Source organism: Leopardus geoffroyi, chromosome A1, assembly GCF_018350155.1.
Source record: "Leopardus geoffroyi isolate Oge1 chromosome A1, O.geoffroyi_Oge1_pat1.0, whole genome shotgun sequence".
Taxonomy (NCBI): domain Eukaryota; kingdom Metazoa; phylum Chordata; class Mammalia; order Carnivora; family Felidae; genus Leopardus; species Leopardus geoffroyi.
In genome coordinates, this window is record NC_059326.1 from 120,939,028 (window position 1) to 120,962,666 (window position 23,639).

The 23,639-nt window shown below is 39.1% G+C and overlaps 1 protein-coding gene across 1 annotated transcript in view; it reads right to left on the reverse strand.

Annotated features, from left to right (window-relative positions):
• Nucleotides 1-18,209: 18,209 nt before the first annotated feature.
• PRELID2 (PRELI domain containing 2) overlaps nt 18,210-23,639 on the reverse strand; it is a 195,390-nt gene continuing 189,960 nt past the window's right edge. Inside the window, exon 8 of the transcript XR_006715789.1 lies at nt 18,210-18,669. The gene's annotated coding sequence lies outside the window, so the exon portion shown is untranslated. The remainder of the gene's footprint in view (nt 18,670-23,639) is intronic.

A 23,639-nucleotide genomic window follows, 5' to 3' on the forward strand; every position in this document is an offset into this window, starting at 1 on the left:
ACAGCCATGTAAAAGACATACATACATCATTATCTTTGTTTTGCAGCTGAGGGAAACAGGGCTCTGAGCACTTAAATGTTCTGAAATGGGAGGAGCCGAGATGGCGGAACAGCATGGAACCTTTTTGTGTGTCTCGCATCCGTGAAATACAGCCAGACCAACACTAAACCATCCCACACACCTAGAAAACTGATTGGAGGATTAACACAACAATCTGCACAAAATTCAGCAGGTACGCGGTGCAGAAAGCTGAACGTGGGGGGAGAGAAGCCGGGAGCGGGCAGGAAGTTGCCTTTGCAGGTGGAGAGAGGACGGAGACTGGGGCAGGGGAGCATACGGGAGAAGCACCCCTCCCCAAAAGCAGCTGGAGAGAAAGTGGAAAATTGGAAACAGCCACAGGGACTAAACAAAAAAGGGAGAAAGGAGAGGGTTTAAATTCTATTAAGACTGTAAACAAGGGGAGCACAAAGGCTGCAACTCCACAGCTCGATAGCTGGCGGTGCTCTGGCAGGAAAGGTGAATCCCCAAGAACAGAGTGGGGTCAGGAAGGTTCTCGGGCCACACGGGGGAAAGTGGTTCCACTGCTGGAATGACATTTGGTAGAGACTGTTGAAGCCACCTGGTCCCAGCAGACCCCAGAAGGCGGCCACATTCGCTGGTGCTGGGGCATGGTTGCTGAGGGTGAAGCCTGGTGCCAGATGTGTGTTGCAATTTTCCATAATCCCTGAAACGCTGCTGCTACATGTCTCGCGATTTTGGGGGGGGGGGGGGGGGCGGGCACCTGGCTGTAGTCTTGGGGCCTGGCAACAGCAGGATCCAGCGGGCGTTCCTGGGTGCAGCTGACATTAGGCCATTGCTCATTCAGCCATAGTTCAGTGAGGCCCTCCCACAGAGGGGCAGAGCGGGTCAAAGCCTCAGTCCTTTGGAAGTAAGGGGCCGGGAAAAACAGCCACATCTGAAGCAAAACTTGGAAAGAGTTACTGCCTGGGGCCTGGTCACGGAGAGTGGAAAAGCAGGGAGTGGACGAGAGCTGAAGAGGGAGGACCTGTGCAAGACTGCTGATCTGGGAGAATAGAGTGGGTGGCTGGGTGGCGCCATTTTTCAACGCTCCCATGCATGCGCATGCGCACCAATGAGCACCGCAACAATCCACCCCAGTAGGCTAGCAGCACCATCTAGTGGAGAGCAGAGCTGTTACTCCAACCCCACCCAGCTGGGCCAACTTCGCTCTTCAAGAACACAAGGCTCACCTCTGGCTTAATCTATGGACTATAAAGAACTACATAGACTGACCTCTAGGGGAAAACAAAGCAATTTCAGTCCTACTTCAATCTGTTAGCAGGTTCATCTCTTCATTTTTTTTTCCTTTTCCTTTTTCTCTTTTACAATTCTTTTCTTTTTCTTGAATACGGAGGAAAAAAACATTTTTATTTTCAATTTGTATTAAAAATATCTCTATAATTTTTATTTCTATATTTTTTACTTTTGTGTAAATTTTTTCAAATTCTACGTCCATCATTTTATTTTAGTCTATTTCAGTGTACTCACCTTTTAAAATTTTCAAACAATTTTCTTTTTTCTTTTTCTTTTTTCTCTCTCTCATTTCTTTCTTGAATGCAGAAAGAGAAAAACTTAATTTTTACTTTCAGTTTCTTTTAAAAATATTTTTATTTAATTTTTATCACTATATTTTTTGCTTTTATTTAAATTTTTCAAATTCTGTCTTGCTCCCATCATTTTATTTTAGTCTACTACAGTGTATTCACTTTTTCAAATTTTCAAATGATTTCTTTTTTCTTTTATTTTCTTTTTTCTTTTTTTATCTTTTTTCTCTTTTTTGTTTCTTTTCTTTTTTCTTAAATACAGAAAATAAAAAACCTAATATTTATTTTTAATTTTTATTGAAAATATTTTTCTTTAATTTTCTTCTACTATATCCTTTACTTTTGTGTATATTTTTTCAAATTCTATTTTACCCCCATCATCTCATTTTAGTCTACTTCAGTGTATTCATTTTTCCAAATTCTCAAATGATTTCCTTTTTTTTTTCCTCTCTAATCTGTTAAACCACTTTCAACACCCAGAACCAAACACACCTAGGATCTAGCAGCACCTATTCGATTTGTGTGTGTGTGTGTGTGTGTTTAATTTATAATTTTAATATTTTTTAATTTTTATTTTTTAATTTAAATTTTTCTGCCTCATTAATTCCTTTTCTCCCTTCAAAATGACAAAACGAAGGAATTCACCCCAAAAGTAAGAGCATGAAGAAACGACAGCCAGGGATTAACCAATACAGATACAAGCAAGATGTCTGAACCAGAATTTAGAATCATGATAATAAGAATACTAGCTGGAGTCGAAAATAGATTAGAAATAAAAAATAGCCAGAATGAAATGAAAACTGTTGTAACTGAGCTGCAATCATGGATGGATGAAGCGGCAGCAAGGATGGACGAGGCAGAACAGAGAATCAGCAATATAGAGGACAAACTTATAGAGAATAACGAAGCAGAGAAAAAGAGGAAGATTAAGGCAAAAGAGCATGATTTAAGAATTAGAGAAATCAGTGACTCATTAAAAAGGAACAACATCAGAATCATAGGGGTCCAGAGGAGGGAGAGAGACAAATAGGGGTAGAAGGGTTATGTGAGCAAATCATAGTAGAAAACTTTCCTAACCTGGTGAAAGACACAGACATCAAAATCCAGGAAGCACAGAGGACTCCCATCAGATTCAACAAAACCCGACCATCAACAAGACATATCATAGTCAAATTCCCAAAATACTCAGGCAAGGAGAGAATCATGAAAGCAGCAAGGGAAAAAAAGTCCCTAACCTACGAGGGAAGACAAATCAGGTTTGCAGCAGACCTACCCACAGAAACTTGGCAGGCCAGAAAGGAGTGGCGGGATATATTCAGTGTGAAGAATCAGAAAAATAATGCAGTCAAGAATTCTTGATCTAGCAAGGCTGTAATTCAAAATAGAAGGAGAGATAAAAAGTTTCCCAAACAAAAATTAAAGGATTTCGTGACCACTAAACCAGCCCTGCAAGAAATTTTAAGGGGGACTCTCTGAGGGGAGATAAATAAATAAATAAATACCAAAAGCAACAAAAGATTGAAAGGACCAGGGAACACCACCAGAAACTCCAACTCTACAAGCATCATAATGGCAATAAATTCATAACTTTTAGTACTCACTCTAAACATCAATGGACTCAATGCTCCATTCAAAAGACATAGGGTAACAGAATGGATAAGAAAACAAGACCCATTGATATGCTGTTTACAAGAGACCTACTTTAGACCTAAAGACACCTACAGATTGAAAATAAGGGGATGGAGAACAATCTATCATGCGAATGGTCAACAAAAGAAAGCCGGAATAGCCATACTTATATCAGACAATCTAGACTTTAAAATAAAGATTGTATCAAGACATGCAGAAGGGCATTATATCACAATCAAGGAGTCTATACACCAAGAAGACCTAACAATTGTAAACATTTATGCGCCAAATATGGGAAAACCCAAATATATAAATCAATCACAAACATAAAGAAACTCATTGATAGTAACACCATAATAATAGGAGACTTCCACACCCTACTCACAGCAATGGACAGATCATCTAATCAAGAAATCAACAAGGAAACAATGGCTTTGAATGACACACTTGACCAGATGGACTTAACAGATATATTCAGAACATTTCATCCTAAAGCAGCAGAATATACATTCTTCTCCAGTGCACATGGAACATTCTCCAGAATAGACCATATACTGGGACACAAATCAACCCTAAGTAAGTACAAAAAGATCGAGATCATACCGTGCATATTTTCAGACCACAACGTTATGAAACTCGAAATCAACCACAAGAAAAAATTTGGAAAGGTAACAAATACTTGGAGACTGAAGAACATCCTACTAAAGAATGAATGGGCTACCAAGCAGTTAAAGAGGAAATTAAAAAGTATATGGAAGTCAATGAAAATGATAATACCACAACTGAAAACCTCTGGGATGCAGCAAAGGTGGTCATAAGAGGAAAGTATATAGCAATCCAGGCCTTCCTAAGGAAGGAAGAAAGACCTCAGATACACAACCTAACCTTACGCCTTAAGGACCTAGAAAAAGAACAGCAAATAAAGCCCAAAAGAAGCAGAAGACAGGAAATAATAAAGATTAAATCAGAAATTAATGCTATCAAAACGAAAAAAAACGTAGAACAGATCAATGAAATCAGAAGCTGGTTCTTTGAAAGAATTAACAAAATTGATAAACCACTAGCCAGTTTGATCAAGAAGAAAAAGGAAAGGACCCAAATAAATAACATCAAGAATGAAAGAGGAGAGATCACAACCAACACAACAGAATAAAAACAATAATAAGAGAATATTATGAGCAATTATGTGCCAATAAAATGGGTAATTTGGAAGAAATGCACAAATTCCTAGAAACCTATACACTACCAAAACTGAAACAGGAAGAAATAAAAAATTTGAACAGACCCATAACCAGTAAGGAAATCGAGTTAGTAATCAAAAATCTGCCCCAAAACAAGAGTCCAGGGCCAGATGTCTTCCCAGGGGAACTCTACCAAACATTTAAGGAAGAGTTAACACCTATTCTCTTGAAACTGTTCCAAAAAATAGAAATGGAAGGAAAACTCCCAAACTCCTTCTATGAAGCCAGCATTACCTTGATTCCAAAAACAAACAGAGACACCACTACAAAGGAGAACAATAGACCAATTTCCCTGATGAACATGGATGAGAAAATCCTAAACAAGATATTACCCAACCGGCTCCAACAATACATTAAAAAAATTATTCACCACGACCAAGTGGGATTTATACCTGGGATGCAGGGCTGGTTCAATATCTGCAAAACAATTAACGTGATTCATCACATCAATAAAAGAAAGGACAAGAACCATACGATCTTCTCAATAGATGCAGAGAAAGCATTTGACAAAATACAGCATCCTTTCTTGATAAAAACCCTCAAGAAAGTAGGGATAGAAGGATCATACCTCGAGATCATAAAAGCTATATATGAAAGACCACTGCTAATATCATCCTTAACAGGGAAAAACTGACAGCTTTCCCCTAAGGTCAGGAACAAGACAGGGATGTCCACTCTCGCCACTGTTATTCAACATAGTATTGGAAGTCTTAGCCTCTGCAATCAGACAACACAAATAAATAAAAGGCATCCAAATTGGCCAGGATGAGCTCAAACTTTCACTCTTTGCAGATGATCTGATACTCTACATGGAAAACCCAAAAGATTCCACCAAAAAACTGCTAGTACTGATTCATGAATTCAGCAAAGTTGCAGAATATATAATCAATGCACAGAAATCAGTTGCATTCCTATACACCAACAATGAAGCGACAGAAAGAGAAATCAAGGACTTGATCCCATTTCCAGTTGCACCAAAAACCATAAAATACCTAGGAATAAATCTAACCAAAGAGGTGAAAAATATATACACTGAAAACTATAGAAAGCTGATGAAAGAAATTGAAGAAGACACAAAAAAATGGGAAAAGATTCCATGCTCCTGGATAAGAAGAACAAATATTGTTAAAATGTCGATACTACCCAAAGCAATCTACATATTCAATGCAATCCCTATCAAAGTAACACCAGCATTCTTCACAGAGCTAGAACAAATAATCCTAAAGTTTGTATGGAACCAGAAAAGACCCCGAATAGCCAAAGCAATCTTTAAAAAGAAAGACCAAAGCAGGAGACATCACAATCCCAGACTTCAAGCTATATTACAAAGCTGTAATCATCAAGACAGTATGGTACTGGCATAAGAACAGACACTCAGATGAATGGAACAGAATAGAGAACCCAGAAATAGACCCACAAACGTATGGCCAACTAATCCTTGACAAAGCAGGAAAGAATATCCAATGGAATAAAGACAGTCTCTGCATCAAGTGGTGCTGGGAAAACTGGACAGCGACATGCACAAGAATGAACCTGGACCACTTTCTTATACCATACACAAAAATAAACTCAAAATGGATGAAAGACCTCAATGTAAGACAGGAAGCCATCAAACTCCTCAAGGAGAAAGCAGGCAAAAATCTCTTTGATCTTGCCCGCAGCAATTTCTTAATATGTCTCGGAGGCAAGGGAAACAAAAGCAAAAATGAACTACTAGGACCTCATCAAAATAAAAAGCTTCTGCACAGCGAAGGAAACAATCAGCAAAAATAAAAGGCAACTGACAGAATGGGAGAAGATATTTGCAAATGACATATCAGTAAAGGGTTAGCATCCAAAATATATAAACAACTTATCAAACTCAACACCCAAAAAACCAATAATCCAGTGAAGAAATGGGCAGAAGACATAAATAGACACTTTTCCAAAAAAGACATCCAGATGGCCAACTGACTCACGAAAAATGCTCACCATCACTCATCATCAGGGAAAGACAAATCAAAACCAAACTGAGATACCACCTCACACCTGTCAGAATGGCTAACATTAACAACTCGGGCAACAACAGATGTTGGCGAGGATGCGGAGAAAGAGGATATCTTTTGCATTGCTGCTGGGAATGCAAGCTGGTGCAGCCACACTGGAAAACAGTATGGAGGTTCCTCAAAAAATTAAAAATAAAAGTATCCTGCAATGCAGCAATTGCACTGCTAGGCATTTATCCAAGGGATACAGGTATGCTGTTTCAACGGGACACATGCACCCCAATATTTATAGCAGCACTATCAACAATAGCCAAAGTATGGAAAGAGCCCAAATGTCCACTGATGGATAAATGGATAAAGAAGGTGTGTGATATATATAAAATGGAGTATTACTCAGCAATCCAAAAGAATGAAATCTTGCCATTTGCAGCTACATGGATGGAATTGGAGGGTATTCTGCTCAGTGAAATTAGAGAATGACAAAAATAATATGACTTCACTCATATGAGGACTTGAAGAGACAAAACAGATGAAGATAAGGGAAGGGAAACAAAAATAATATAAAAACAGGGAGGGAGACAAAACAGAAGAGACTCATAAATATGGAGAACAAACTGAGGGTTGCTGGAGGTGTTGTGGGAGGGGGGATGGGCTAAATGGGTAAGGGGCACTAAGGAATCTACTCCTGAAATCATTGTTGCACTATATGCTAACTAATTTGGATGTCAATTTTAAAAAATAAAATTCAAAAAATTCAAAAAAAGTGTTCTGAAATAAAAGGTTCTGTAACTCAAATCCAGGTTTATCTGATCCCAGATTCCTTTTTCCTTATAGGCTATCTTCTGAGATATATGTGAAAATTCAGGGGGCTAATCTGAAGTGTCCTCAAATTCTAGAAGTGAAGTTGGGTCTATTCATGATGAAATAGTTTCTGTGAGGGGACCAAAAGAGGTTCTGCACTTAGGTTATTTAAAGCAAAATGAGAGCAAGTCAAAGATTTGCCTCTTGGAGCAATGTTGTGTCAGGAGAATGCTTGCAGGGACCAAATGTGGAATTCAGTGCCCTATTTTCTGAACAATCCCGCCTAAAAATAGATATAATACCTGACTCTGTGGATGCTCCATTCATACCTTCTTGTGTCCCTCTACTATCATTGTGCTCACCAACCTATTTCCAATGTCCAGGCTGCCAGTAAGAGTGTGGGGCAAAGTGTCTGGTAATGGTACCACTAGTAGACTGTGTCCATCATGCAGAGAGACCAGGTTAGTTGACGGACAAGCTGTCATTGGATTTAGCAACTCTTGGTGGCCTGGAGAACAGCAATTTGGGTGGGGTGGTGGAGGCAAGAAACTTATGGAAACGAATTAAGGACAGAATGAGAGGAAAGAAAACCAGGGTGGTGAGAAAAGTTCTATGAATGATTTCATAGTGACTTACACCATTAAAAAGAAATCCCACAACTCAGGGCACCTCGGTGGCTCTGACAGTTCAGCGTCCGACTTTGTGTCAGGTCATGATTTCACGGTTCATGGGTCAAGCCCCGCATCGGGCTCTGTGCTGACAGCTGAGAGCCTGGAGCCTGCTTCGGATTCTGTGTCTCCTTCTCTCTCTGCCCCTCCACCACTCACACTCTGTCTCTCTCTATAAAAAAAATGAATAAACGTTAAAAAAAATTAAAAATCCCACAACTCAAATAACATGTTTTTCTTTTTTTTAAAGTGTATTTATTTTGAGAGAGAAAGAGAGTGTGTGAGAGAGAGAGAGAGAGATCGCCCATGCATGCACAGGCAGGGGAGGGACAGAAAAAGAGAGACTCCCAAGCAGGCTCTGCACTGTAAGCACAGCCCCAATGTAGGGCTCTATCCCACGCACCAGGAGATCATGACCTGAGCTAAAACCAAGAGTCAGAGGCTTAACTGACTGAGCCACCCAGGCACCCCTGCATGTTTTTCTAATAGTGGAGAAGGGCTGTCCTCAGAACATTTAGGTATTAGAACACTGGGAAGAGCTCATGGTGACATATGCATTAGGAATCCTACAACCTGTGTTTCAGGCCTACCTTAAAATCTGACTAGGTTTATGGCTCTGAGGAAGTCATTTCCCACTTTCTTAATCCCTTATCTATACAATGATGATTTTTCCAGCTATAGCCGTCTAGGATTCATTACTTTCCCAAAGAAATTAATTGAATTTTTTTGAGTAAGATCTCATTTTCTTCTTGTAGTATATAATACATGTCTTTTTACTGACAATATCTTTAGTAAGAATATATCCTAACAATGTTCTATTCTCCCTTTGTAAGTTTTTACCTGCTCATAAAATCATTTCCCTAATGCCTCTGGATTACTTGATGAGCTAACTCCCTTATTTCCCTTTGGGTATGACCTGTCAGTTATCATTAATTTATGTGTGCGATCTTGTCAGGACATTGCATCTACAGGATGGATTTTCATTTAAGCCGCTCTTAACTAATTAGGTCATAAGTGTTGACATTGATACTAGAGTTGGAACTTACAGTATCTTACATTGTTTTCAGCCAGAAATTTTCCAATATGTGGAAAATATTCTGAAGCAGTTTTTAAAAGACTATATACTGCTTCATGTCTATTTTTCCATTTGTTTAACATGCATAGGTATTTAAAATTTGTGTTGAGTGTTATGATTACTTTTAAATAACTTAACAAAATTGACTTGGAGTCAAGTTGAGTAGTGCATGTTCTTTGTTCTTGGATGCACCTTAATTTTCAACCTTGGTTCTGGCATCTGTTACTGTTAGTACCTTCTGCTACTCCCTGGGCATCTCCAAGGCTCATTTTCCTTTTGTGTAAAATGAGAGATGAGGAATAAAGAGGGCATGCTTGTAAAATGTTAAACACTGCACACACAACTGAGTCCGTGCTTAGGAGTTTATTATTACTGTGAACAAGCAGCTCACTACATTTTGAAGGGTTAAGGAAATGTTACAACCTGGTACCTGGCCTCAAGGAATTTATGCTCCAATGAGAACATGTGACCCAGAGTACAAGGGAATTTATGAGAGCTAGTTACATATACAAAAGCCAAGAGCCGAAAGGATGCAAGGAGGGAGAGAGTACCTCCAATGAGGGGTGTGAGGCAAGACTTTATGATGAATATGATATTCCTGAGAGACAGTTAGGATGTTGTCTAGTAGGTAAGGAAGGTGAAGAGAGGAGATATCTCTCCTAGAGATAGGAGATAGGAATGAGAGAAGGGAAAGGAAGGGATGACTTGCTAGGCAGAGTGGCAGGAGCACGGGATGGCAAATAATTAATTCCATGTCACTGAAGCAGAGAGTGAGTGTGTGTTGAATTGGGAGACAAGAGTGGCAGGTGTATTGGGGGGTGGTGAGGAAGGTGATGGAAGATGCCAGGCTCTGGTGTTTGTTCTTTTTATAAGCAAAGATGGAAACAAAGTTTTAGGCAACAGACTCCCAAAATCAGGGCACTGAAGCAGTAGGTTGGAGGACACAAGGGAACCCAGAAGTGTCATGTTTCTTTGGTGCTCTGTGAGAGTAGTTGGGGTAAGCCATAGTGAAAACACTTAGTGGAGGCTTTGGAATTAAAGAAAGGGCAGAAAAGATCTTTGTTAGAAGTGGCCCTCAAAGGATTTGGCACCAATGGTAACACAGACGGTGAGGGATGGGGAGTATTAAATCTGATACCAAGCTTTCAAGATATGGAGGGTACAGGACAAGATTTGAAGACAAGTTTTGGTAGAAGGGATAGATTAGGGACTAAAAAACCTCATGCCTCAAGGGACCACACAGGAAGGGGAATTGATGAAGTTGAATAGATTGTATATAGGACAAGGAGGGGTGGGGACCGTGGAAAGTGTGCTGGAAGAAGTCTTTTCTTTTTTTTTTTTTTTTTTTAAGTTATTTTGAGAGAGAGAGAGAGAGAGAGAGAGAGAGAGAGAGCACGCAGGCGAGGGAGCATGGCAGGGGCAGAGAGAAAGAGAGAATCCCAAGAATCCCAAGCAGGCTCCACAGTGTCAGTGCAGAGCCCATTGTGGGGCTTGAATCCATGAACCGTGAGATCATGACCTGAGCCAAAATCAAGAGTCAGATGTTTAACCCATTGAGCCACTTAGATGCTCCCAGTGTGCGGTCTCGTAAAGGCAGCAATGTCTCTTTTCCAGCTTTTACCATACAGGAATAGCTGTCCAGTAGTATTAGATCTTTACATTTTTAAGAGGAAACAAAATCTCAAAATTAAGAGTAATTTCCCCTGGTTTGTTTCCTTAGAGTTGATTATTTTTAAACACTGTATGGACCAAAGCAAGGGGTGAGAGTTGAAAACTTATGCATTTTTAATTTTCCTGATTGCTTGATATTCTCATCTGTTTGTCTCTCTAAATTAGTGTTTCCATTAGCATTTACGTGCACTTTTCTAGGTGATTTAGGATGAATATTAGGCATACTTACTGATTACTATTCATATATATCTGAAGTAAATGGTCTTTTTATATCCCAATAATTTCTTCTGCAGGATACTAGTTTTAAGGGGTGTCCGGGTGGTTGGTTAAGCATCCAACTCTGGGTTTCGCCTCAAGTCATGATTTCAAGGTTTGTGGGATCAAACCCCTCATTGGGCTCCGTGCTGACAGTGTGGAGGCTGTTTAGAATTCTCTTTTCCCTCTCTCTTCCTCTCTCTTTTTCCCTCTCTTTTAAAGAAAATTAAAAAAAAAAAAAGATGGGGCACCTGGGTGCTGAGTCAGTTAAGTGTGCAACTTTGGCTCAGGTCGTGATCTCACAATTTGCATGTTTGAGCCCCATGTTAAGCTCTGTGCTGAAGCTCAGAGCCTGGAGCCTGCTTCAGATTCTGTGTCTCCCTCTCTCTCTGCCCCTCCCCTGCTCACACTTTGTCTCTCTATCAAAATTACATAAACATTTAAAAAAAATTTTAAAGATACTAGTTTCAAGAGATCTTAAGTGATTAAAGCACTGAAACTATGAACTCTGCTCACACTTTGTCTCTCTATCAAAATTACATAAACATTTTTAAAAAATTTTAAAGATACTAGTTTCAAGAGATCTTAAGTGATTAAAGCACTGAAACTATGAACTCTGAAATAAATGGTTTTTCAGACAAGGGGATATATGTGTGCACATGACGTGTGCATGTGTGTTTATGTAGTTTCAGGTATAAGGCATGGACAAGTACATTGCTGAATAGACTGAACTTCTGGGACTTGAAATGTAAGCACAGGGAGAAAGACATTTTTAAAATCTAGGCAAGAGCACAAAAAAAAGGACAAGACCCAAGTGAAAGATCTTTTAACTGGATATTAACAAGGTGATTTATCAGTCTAACCCTAAGAATTCTGTATGATTCATATGGGGGTTTGATGATAGCTCAGTTGATTAACTTCATTTTAGCCAACACCTTTTAAGAAATACCCTGGGGAAAAAAGTCGTTGGTATAGGGTAGATTGAAGGCATCATTTGCAAAAATTTAAATGGATCCTTCGTTATAAGCATTCACATCAGATCTAGTGAAAAATTGGCCTTCACATAGCAAACTTTGATGTCTTTGAAATAGTGAGAATTTTTTTTTTTTTTTGGTGGAAGTATAATCTGTTACAGTGTTGAAAACATAAGACTCTTGTTCCTGAGAGAAAGGTAATGGAAGAGAGCAAGGTCTGAGGAATACTTCTGAAGGTAAAATGGGTCACTTAATTTTCCTTCTAATCATTTCATCTTCTCAATGTGCTATTCATCTTGCAGCTGGGTGCCTGGTAACCTGCTGCTGATTAGGGACAATCATGGTATATCATCACTGAGGGTACAGGTGTCTGTGCATGTGATCCCTGATCTCATTCAGGCTGAGTAGGCAGAAATAGGTGGCTTCAGGTCCAAGAGGAAGGGCTTTGTTGGGGGAGGGAAACAAAACTGGGTATCACATGATCCCCCTTCTACCTCCTGCTGCCTGTGGCTCTGGGGAAAGTTATTTTACTCAGACAATCTTATTTTCCTCATCTGTACAATGGCAATAATCTTAGCACTTATCTTTCAGAGTTATTGTAAATCTTACATGAGATCATATATGTAAAATGTACAAATATGACATATAACTATTTTTAATTTCAACAGTACTACTCTATTATTAAAATGAACAAGGTTTGATGTTCTTGGACGCTGATTGGAAAACGTGAAGTTTTTCTTTTTTTTTTTTTTTTTGAAGCTGAATTAAATAGCTAATGATGACGTTTTATAAATCAGGTAGAATTCCTTAGTTGGAATGAAAAGAAACTTACCCTGTCCAACTGAAGCCCAGAGGAATTTGTTGGAAGGATATCTGGTACACAAATTCACAGGGTGGCTCAAGACCTTTATTTCCATCTATTAGAAAATTGATGTTTTTGGTGAGTTTTTTTAGAGCACTTGCTGCTCACAATTGTCTTAAAATTGTCCTAATAAATAGAGAAACTTAGGACAACTACAAGGTGCGTAGTACCCCTAGGATTGGGTAGTTCCTAGTCTGTACAACTTTGTGGATTCCTAGACATTTTGTGAGTCCTCTACTTACAGAGGATCTCTTGTACCCTTTGAGGACATTGTGGCATGAAGAAAGATCCTTGCCCCCCACCCCCCACCCCCCACCCCCCGAAAAAGCTGGTCCTGAATACAGCTGCTAGGAAATACAACTATGAAGGGAGCAGTAGAAGACATGATTCTACTCAGGCATATAGTTTTCCATAGATGCCTCTTTATAGCACATAACACGTTACACTGTACATGTACCTGCAAAAACTTTTCCTCATGAGCTGTCTTAAAGAAAAATGCACCAAGACGCAGCTACTGTTCTTGGCATAGGGTGTGATGTGTGACGTTCCGAAATTGTGACGGGCGGGAGGAATTTATCAGCACTAGAGTCCTTGCCTGAATTTGTGTTCGATTGAGAAAGTGTTTCTGAAGAGTTGCTTCATTTATTTGTTAATTCAACAAATTTTGAATATAAATTTCCCGAGCACTGGCTAGACACTGGGGGTAGTGTGATAAGCAAGATCAGTACAATTTTTATCCTTAGTGACTTAATACTCTAACAGAAAAGATGGATCTTCAAACAAACTACAACAATTAAGTGTCATAAGTGTTTTGATAGCAAAAGTACAGCCACTTAGGGAAATGAGTAGAAAGCACACCTAATCTGAGGTTTCTGGGGAAAATGTTATCCTCTTGCTTCTAATTTGGCTCTGTCCCCTTTAGGAAATTATTAGCTCTTTGGTACTGTGATTTAACTAGGCACCTAGACCAATTGCTAGGTAAAAACACTTAGGGAACTCAAATCGGAACATGACTGCCTTACTTGCACTCTAAACTCAGGATTAGGGGGAGCCTGGGTGGCTCAGTCGGTTAAGCGGCCAACTTCGGCTCAGGTCATGATCTCGCGGTCCGTGAGTTCCAGCCCCGCGTCGGGCTCTGTGCTGACAGCTCAGAGCCTGGAGCCTGTTTCAGATTCTGTGTCTCCCTCTCTCAGACCCTCCCCCGTGCATGCTCTGTCTCTCTGTCTCAAAAATAAATAAACATTAAAAAAAATTTAAAGAAATAAATAAACTCAGGATCAGTGACAAAGGAGGAGGGATGAGAGTTGGAAAAAAAAGTCTGACAAGTAAAGCATGTGTCCCCATGTTCTTGTTGTGGGCTGAGATAGATAGGTCTCTATAGATAATTTTTCATGGATAACATAAAAATTTCAATTAAGATCTCAGTAGGCATTTAATACAAAACTCCTAAATGAAATTCTTTTCATTTGTCTTGATCAACACATTGTTTCCTGGGGTGATAACCACCAACAATTTGATGTAGCAGAAGGCTGAACACACATCACCTTACGTCTGTGGATAAAAGCATGCTGGCTGATGGCCCTGAGGTGCTGAGGAGACTCTGGTCAGGGAGAGACATGTGGTGGGTAGGATGGGCGGAAAGATTGCAATGATCATGATTGCCATTTTAGCACAGGCATCCAGGGGCGCCAAGAACTTGACAGCATGACATAGAGCTAGAGGGGAAGCCAGGCCAGGTGGGCTCCAATTCATGGTTGACAGCCAAGGATAATTTGTTGTTAACAGAGCAGGCAGACTCACACTCTACATGTGCATGCTCACTCTGAAGGTGCTTGAAGTGAGATTGTCTCACTGGAGTGTGTGGCTAGCTCTGAACTTGAATCACTGACTGGTTAGTACGCCAGTATCTCTTTCTAACCAAGAGCACACTGTATACACTGTTTGCTAGCCAACTTGGCAATAAATTATATTTAAAAAATAAAAAGTACTTACTTCACTTGAAATAGTTAAGTACATAGGATAACTGGGTTTATTCCAGAGTTAAGGCCTCTGCATTTGCCGCTCACATTGCCTGGAATACTTTGTCTTCAGATCGTCCCATGACGCTTAAATATAAATTCTTGAGACAGTCTTTCCTAAGCTCCTGTTTGAAGAAGTTAGACTTGGTCACTTCCTGTTATATGGCATTATTTTATTATCTTGTGGCATGTGTTACTTTTAGGAATTGTATTAACGTTTTTGAAATTGCATTTTTCTTTATTGTAGGTATTCCCTTTCTGGGCTGGAAGCTCTCTGAAAAGGTCCAGACTCATTCACTGTAGGACCCTCAGAGCCTGAAACAGTCACTGGCATTTGCCTCTCTGTGCTTGTGAGGACAAGGATCCTATCTTAGACAACTTCCTCAGCCTGATGCCCAGCACAGTAAGTGGACATAAAAGATTCCCATTAATATATAGATTTATCTAATGAGAAGTATAATTAAGCTGTATAGAGGTAACTGATAATGGACATTAACTGAGCATCTTATGGGGACAAAGGGTCGGTTGTCACGTAATCAACTTTAAATTAATTTAAAGCCCGCTGGTGTTGTTGTATGTTTGTGTCTTCAGCTTACATTTGAGCACTGTTTAGGGATGGGTGCCTGAGAAATCAGAGAAGAGTAAAAGTGACCTTTGCCTTTCAGAATCTTACATTCCATTTTAAAATAGCAGATGAAAATAATTCTCCCTTCTTTGGAAATGCTACTTAGCTATGTTCTTAGATAAAGAATGTTGAAAGGAAGAATAAATAAAAGTAAGAATCAATGAATGAATAAGGAAGAGATGAATTAAGTGATAGGAATTAGAACCAGATGCAGCTAAGTGTCAGAATCTCTTGTCGGGTAGGGATTTGATCCCATGAACTCTGATTCATAAAGTAGTCTGAATTTATTTTTCACCCAATGGAAAAAACCATTCACTGTTTCCATGTGTTCCTATCGTTTCTTTTTTTTTTTAATTTTAATATGAAATTTATTGCCAAATTGGTTTCCATACAACACCCAGTGCTCATCCCAACAGGTGCCCTCCTCAATGCCCATCACCCACCCTCCTTCCCTCCCACCCCCCAGTTTCTTGTCTCCATGCGTTGTTCTTGATATCCCCATGCTTGGAATGCTCCACGCTTATAATCTTCATATATTCAAAGTCTTTGTGGTGAAGATAGTAATCAGACATCATCCTCTCAGTGAAATACTTACTGCCTCCTTTGCAGTAAGTAATTTCTCCTATTTCTGAATTTCGAGAATACTCTACTGATTCCTTCCCTCCCTGTGGTATTTGACCGTTTGCATCTTATATTACCACTATTTACATCTGCATTTGGTCTTCCCTTTCAGAGTCTCAGCCCCTCAAGGGCATGCTTATTGCTGATTGATCTGAGTAGCCAACCTCCAGTGATTCATCCAATAAATACTTACTGAAGACATACTGCATGTCAGGCATAATGTTAGTTTTGGAGAAAACGGTGTGAGCAACTGACATTGATGAGGCAAATACTAGTTTGCCCTGGATTGTAGAGTTTAATAATAGAGCACAATATTAACGGCTTTTATTTGTTGAGCACTTCAACCAGTTTGACAAGATAATTATCTTAGCACATTGTAGTACATAAGGACATACATGATGGTTCCACTCCTGGCTCTCTTGCTTACTAGTTATGTGACCTTAAGCTGATAATGCAGCCTCTCAGAACTTCTGCCTTAATTACTTATTACCACAAATAATGCTGTATAATAATCCACACAAAAGTAGGCAAATACTCACCTGGTTGCCTAGGTGGTTATTGTGGGCCGGGTCAGGTTGGCTGGTTTCATTTTGGCTAGCCTAGGTATCTGTGAGGAGCTGTCGAGTGAGCTGGGAGCATGGATGAGGCTAGGATAGCCTCAGTTGACCTGGCTCTTCTATACATGTGCTCCACTATGCAAGCCTAGACTTGCATACAGGGTGGCTGTGAGGCTCTAAAACAGTTGGAGCCCCTGGGTGGCTCAGTCGGTTGAATGTCTGACCTTCATGTTAGCTCAGGTCACGGTCCCAGGGTTGTGGGATCAAGCCCCACGTAGAGCCCCACATTGGGCTCTGGGCTGAGTAGGGAGCCTGCTTAAGAATGTCTCTGTCTCTGTCTCTCTTGTGCTGGCTCTCAAGAAAAAATTAAAACAAAATTAAAACTGCTAGTAGTCTAGGCTAGTCTAGGCTCAGAACTGGCAGTTTCATTCTTGCCACATTCTACTGGCTAAAGCAAGTCATAAGGCCAAACCAGATTCATCGGGTAGGGATTCCATCTTTTCATTAGAATTACCATAAAATCACATTATATAGGGCAGGATACAGGAGGGGCATGAATATTTGGCTATTTCTTCCTTTAGCACAACCTTAGTCTATAAAGTAGACGTGATAATAGGACGTACTTTTATAGGTGGATTGTGAAAATTTTATGAAATAGTGTGGAAAGGCTGGGATGTTACGTCACACCTCAGAGACGTTAGAAATGTGTTATTATTATATCATTTATCCTCACACCAACCACATAAAAATATCATAATCCTTATCTTACCAGAGTTTAAGTTACATGTTCCTGAACACATAGTCAGTTGAGCCAGGATTCAAATCAAGGTTTGTTTGAAAAGTTTGTAGCAGAAATTTTCTAACTGTTCCCCAAACCTGTTTGTCTCTATGCACGCACACGTGTGTGTGTGTGTGTGTGTGTGTGTGTGTGAGTGGACACATAAGCAGACTACATACCATCCTGCCTTGCTGCACGTAAGACCATGTGATTGGGGTCTAGCCACAAACAGTGGGAAGCATTGGTCAGGAGGGAACGAGTCCAGATGTCAGAACCTCCATTTCCATAGAAGAGAAATGCTTGCAGATTACAAACACTGGTTTTGGATTTTAGTGAGCCAGAAATAAACTTATTGTAAATAGCCAATGAAGTATTAGTATCATTTGGCAACAATGAGCTAACTGGTACAGTTATGTGGCACCAAACTATCTGTAATAAAGTGACTAATACTGGCTGTAACAAACTAATAGTAGCTATAACAAATGAGTGTAACAAACTAATAGTAGTGGTAACAAAAGCAGGCCATTACAGCCAGTTGTCAGTAGTGACGAAGTAGGCAATACAGAGTTTCATTTCTAAAACCCTATGCTCTACAACTCTAGAGAGGGAAGACTGTTCTGGTGCTATTTCCCCACACATCAGATACTCTAACATTCACTGAAAAAATGAGAAGCTTCTTTTCTTTAACTTTTTTTTAATGTTTATGTATTTTGAGAGGGAGAGAGAGAGAGAGCAGGAGAGGAGCAGAGAGAGGGAGACAGAATCCCAAGCAGGCTGCATGCAGTCAACACAGAACCCGATTTGAGGCGCGAACTAAAAAACCATGAGATCATGACCAGAGCTGAAATCAAGAGCTGGATGCTTAAGTGACTGAGCCACCCAGGTGCCCGAGAAATGAGAAGCTTCTAAAACCAAAGCTTTCTGGTCCCATTCCTCTTAGTGTTCCCTCTTGGTCTCTGATTTCTCTGCTTGGCTTCCACTTGGAGAATCTTGTTCCTTTTTGGTCAAACCAGACTGGCTATAGGGTGAATGTACATCTAACCTGAACCAGAAGATCAAATGCTGCTGTTAGAGTACCGTGATTAGGATCCATTTATCTACATGAAAAAAAACAAAAAAACAAAAAAAACAAAAAAAAAAACCGCACAGTGTTTTTAGGCAAAATGAAAAAAAAAAATTTAGGTGGTCTCTTCTGTGGATGGAAAATGCTGTTTCAGGGCCTCTCTTCAGTTCTGATGACGTTGTCAGGAATTGGGAATCAAGGAAATTCTTAGAGGATTGTGAAAGTAGGTTTTAAGGGCTCTTCTGTGGAAAGAGAAGAGTTAAAAATTGAAAGTGAAAAAAATTAGAAAGATGAAAAAAGCTGGTGAAGATAGACAAACCAACATCACTTGAAACCAAAGAGCATGAAATTTACCATCCCACTGGCCCAGAAAGAAGAATTAGTATTAATTGACACCATTATAGTGGCTTTAGTGAGACAATTAGGGCTTTAAATTAGGACAATTCTAAAGGACCTCTGCTATTGACATTACTAGAAGAATTTGCCTTTTGCCTTAGAGCATCATAGAACCATGGAGAGACAGACTATACAAATTTGGAGCCATGGGATAAAGTCTAGTTACATGTCTTAAAAAGACAGTAATACAGTGAAATCTTAGTGCAACAGAATCCAGCTTTTAAAGAATTCTGATTTCTATTTAGTAATTCATTTTGAAAGAAAGAATAACAATATACCTAACATTTAATGAGTACTTACTATTTGCCAAGCACTCTGGGTTGAATGAAAAAGAGGCAAATAATAAAATCAAGATGGCAACTAGAAATTTTGTGAAAGCAAATTCTTTTTAAGATGCTCATATATCAGGAAGTTTGGGGGAAGAGCAAAGAGAGAAAATTTTAACTCTTGCACCAAGTTTTGGTCCTGGTACTGGGGCAAGCATGTTACTTCTCCAATCCTGGGTTGATTCCTCTGTAAACTGGGATAACTTTCACTGAGGGACAATGCGATAAAGCATGTGAAGTCACTTTTCAAGCTACAAAATTCAGGGCACACAGTGATGTATGAACCAACCTCTTACATACACACACACATATCTCATTTATTTCATTCACACTGGGTCTGGTATGAATAAACAGTGTGACTGAGGTTTGAGAAAACTTTAAAATATTTTTGCAGTGGTTCACATCTAGGGATACACCCTTTTACTTTGCTGATGTCCCTGATTGCCCAATAAACAAGCAAAAATCTGCAACCAAATAGACACAACAAAAATCCAGCTCTAGTGTAAAGCAAGGCACAATGTTTAGAGACATCTGCAGATGATTGTTCCATGACGGAAATAGTAAATGAGGTATTTCATTAATATATTTCATTTATTCCGGTAAGTCGTTAGATGCTTAAGGGAAGTGGCTTGTGCCCGTTTTCTTCTCATTAAATATTCATATTTTCTAATGGAAACTGTTCTGATAAATTGGGTAAATTGAGCAACTTAGAAATTTACGCCTCAAAAAGAGGAGTTTGGGAATTCCCAGTGAGCAAGCTAATGCTTAAATCATTAACACTCCATTGATTTTATAATTAAAAAGCTGGAAAGTAAATATAGGGTGTGTTTTAAATGTTATGATAGCTGCTTGTCTTGATGCTTAGATCACAAGCCATTTGATTGAAGTATCTATTAGCTGTGCAGCCTGCTACTGTGATTGCATCAAAGGAGCGTCTCGATTCTCTAATGACAAAACCCCTCTATTGTGTCACCTTCGAGGAAAAAAAATACAAATGAACCAATTCTCCCATTTAGGAGTGAAGAAAACGATCTTGAGTTCGAGAAGATTTGTGTGGGATACACTTCTTATTCCTGGAAGGAGAGGGGGGACACGTTTCTTGGACAACTAAGACAGTAACTTAACCTCCCTTCTCCAGCAGTTCAGTAACTACTTACCAAGCGCTTACTGTGCGCCAGGCCCAGAGTTCAGGAAACAGCCATGAGCAAGGAAGACCTGGTGCCTGATCTCAAGGGACTTGGCAGGTAGACAGTTAAGCAAATGGTAACAACACAGTGATGGCAATGAGCTGTGAGAACAGGTACAAGGGCACAGAACTGTCAGGGAAAGTCTTCCTAAGAGGATGCCTTAGGCCAGAACCTGAGGAGGAGTGTTCCAGGCAGCGGTAACAATATGTGCAGTAACCATGAGATTAGAAAGAGTACGGCACGTTCTAGCTACTCAAAGGCAGTTGTGGAGAGAACAGTGCTCACCTAACATGAGCCACAAATATGAGTCATATAGGCAAATACGACATATATAATTTCAAATTATCTAGTAACATTAAACAAGTAAAAAGAAATAGATGAAATTAATTCATGTATCTTATTTAGCCCAGTATATCCCAGATATTATCATTTCCGTGTGTAATCTATAAAATACTGAGAGAATTTACATGACCTTTTCATACTAAGTCTTTGAAATTCTCTGTGTATTTTCTTCTTAGACCATACCCCAATCCAAACTAGCCACATTTCAAGTGCTCTGCAGTGACATGGCCACTGCATTGGACAGTTGAGGGTTAGATAGTTAAAAAAAAAAAAAAAAAAAAAAAAAAAAAAAAAAGATTAAATGGTGAGCGATAGAAATGGACATGTAGATAGGAACCAAATGATGAAATTTTCTCTTGTTTCATCTGCAACGTGGTTAACGAGACTACGTAGTCTTTAAGGTCCTTCTGGGTCTAAAATTGTATGAACCTTTATCCTGTCTCAATGTAGGATTGCAAAGAACCATCCCAAACTGAATGTTCTTAACATTTGAAAAGTATTTTGTCACTATTGTCTTCTTTTTTAATTACAAAGGTATTTATACATGCCTCTGACCCAGGAATGCCACAAAGAATGCACTTACTCTCTTACATGAGTTTTTCTATAAAGTCCATTTCTCTTGGTTCAGTGGGGTTTTGGTTTGACAGTATCTGTAGCAGACTTGTATATAGTGAATCTTACCTTAAGTTTTCTTTGAGAACTAACATTCCTCCTTTCTCAGTTCATGTTGTTCAGATGTGGCTAGCCACGTTCTGATTCTAGGGGTAATTGTGTCTCAGGCCTAAGCCCGTGTGCTTGGCCACAGTGACTGATTCAGGGATGGAAGTGTGGCCTGTATCATGTTAATCAGGTCCAATCAGAGCTCATTTGGGGGAAGTTTGTTGAGCTATCAGAATAGAAGTGCTTTGTTTTCTTTCTACTGCTAAAAGTATTAGTAGGATAGTTATAAATCTGGTGCTAATGGCAGCCTTTTTGTCACCAAGAAAAGGGAGGCTAGCTTGCTTGAGAATGGAGTGGCAAAGAAAAGTGGAGTAGAGAGATAGGAGAGCTGGAATTTTGAAAAAAGAAAAAGAAAAGAAAAGAAACCCCCCCCCCAAAAAAAGCAACTTTTGTGCTTGCACCTGAATCCAGCTGTACCTAAAGTCAAAAAAAACCTACTCTTGGTCTTCTCACTTTTGTAAATCTGTGGTCTATGTTTGTCTTTTTTTTTAATGTGTGCATATGCTAATGACTCTTAAAATTTTTTTTAACATTTATTTATTTTTGAGACACAGACAGAGCATCAATGGGGGGAGGGTCAGAGAGAGTGAGACACAGAATCCAAAGCAGGCTCCAGGCTCTGAGCTGTCAGCACAGAGCCCGACGCAGGGCTCGAACTCAGGGACCAGGAGATCATGACCTGAGCCTAAGTTGGACGCTTAACCGACTGAGCCACCCAGGTACCCCAATGCTAATGACTGTTAATTGGAGTTTCTGCTACTTAGTATAAAAGGACTAAGAGCTAAAAACTTAAAATAGATGTGTTGTCACCTTTAATACAGTTTCATAGAATGGATGCCAGAGTTAGTATTAACACAGCTTTATCAAATGGAAAATTCTAATATCTGTAAAAATATATTTCTTCCCGTAAGCTACTATAGTTATTCATTAGTTAAGGCATTTGTTCATTTTATTCAACACATGTTTATTGTAAATCTCCTTTTTCAAGTACTGTTTTCTTATATATTATACAATTATTTACTTGATTGTCTCTCCCAATTCTTTGTAATCTTTTGGTGGGCAAAATACTCTTTCCCAGCCCCAAATAAAGCTAAGTTTTTGGAGCAAAAAATAAAAGCAAAACTCTCTCTGAAAAGAGTTTCATTCTTTTTTAAATTATTCAAGTCCCATGCTCTTTAAGAAGGAACAATTAATTGTCCCAGACTCTTCTTTTCCTACTCCTTTTATACACATCCCATATTAATTTTCTCCATAATTTTCTGACTGTAATTTTGGAACACTTATGAATTGATTGTCTTCCAAAATTATGACTAGAATAAATAGGCAGTGAAAAAATAAATCCATGACTAGGCCTTAACCTAGTGAATCAGAATCCATTGGGATGATGATTTAAAATAGTCTTGGGCTCCTTGTTCTCAGAGATACTAAATGGGAGTCTTATGGGTAGAGAGTTTGCATTTTAAGCAGCCCTCTTGGAGAATCCTATGCATGCCAAAGTTCTGAAATTATCTGGTTTCTTAGCAAGAAAATTGCATAAGCATTCTTGGGTATAGTGAAGGCAAAGATTGGCTTAGAGAATTGGATTATCAGCATTTAAAGATTATTTATCATCTCTAGTCTTTCTGACAGCAAATAATTATTTTCAATGATTATGAACATTTTACACAGAAGAAATACTTTCTAAATATTCACATATTAATGTGTGAGCAGAATATTATTAATCATGGGTAAATACTGTAGATCATAATAATCATAATTATTAGATTTAACTATAGAGTCTGAACTCTGTCTAATAAGGGATTAACTAGCTGACCAATATCAACTTAAGCTGGAAAAGTTCAGCTACTACTACATTTTTCAAACAAACAAACAAAAGAAAGGCTTGCTCCTAAACTGTATTCTTAAATATTTCATTCCAACTCTTACACCATCTTGGTCAATTTTTTTAGTCTCAACGTGTTTGTAGTATTGACGTTTATTTTTAAATTTGTATTGCCTAAAAAAAAAATCGTACAATAGATCCATGTAGTTAGAGCAGTTGTGAGAATAAGAAATTGGTACAATGGATCCATGTAGTAAGAGCAGTTGTGAGAATAAGACCTTGCCATGTAGATACAACCACCTGAAGCTGGGATTCGGGCAGGAGGATGGAGAGACAAGCTCACAGTGAATGTTTGGGGTCTTCTTTTATCAGTTTCATAGGCCAACTGGAAATCTTACTATGCCCACAATACTTTCTAT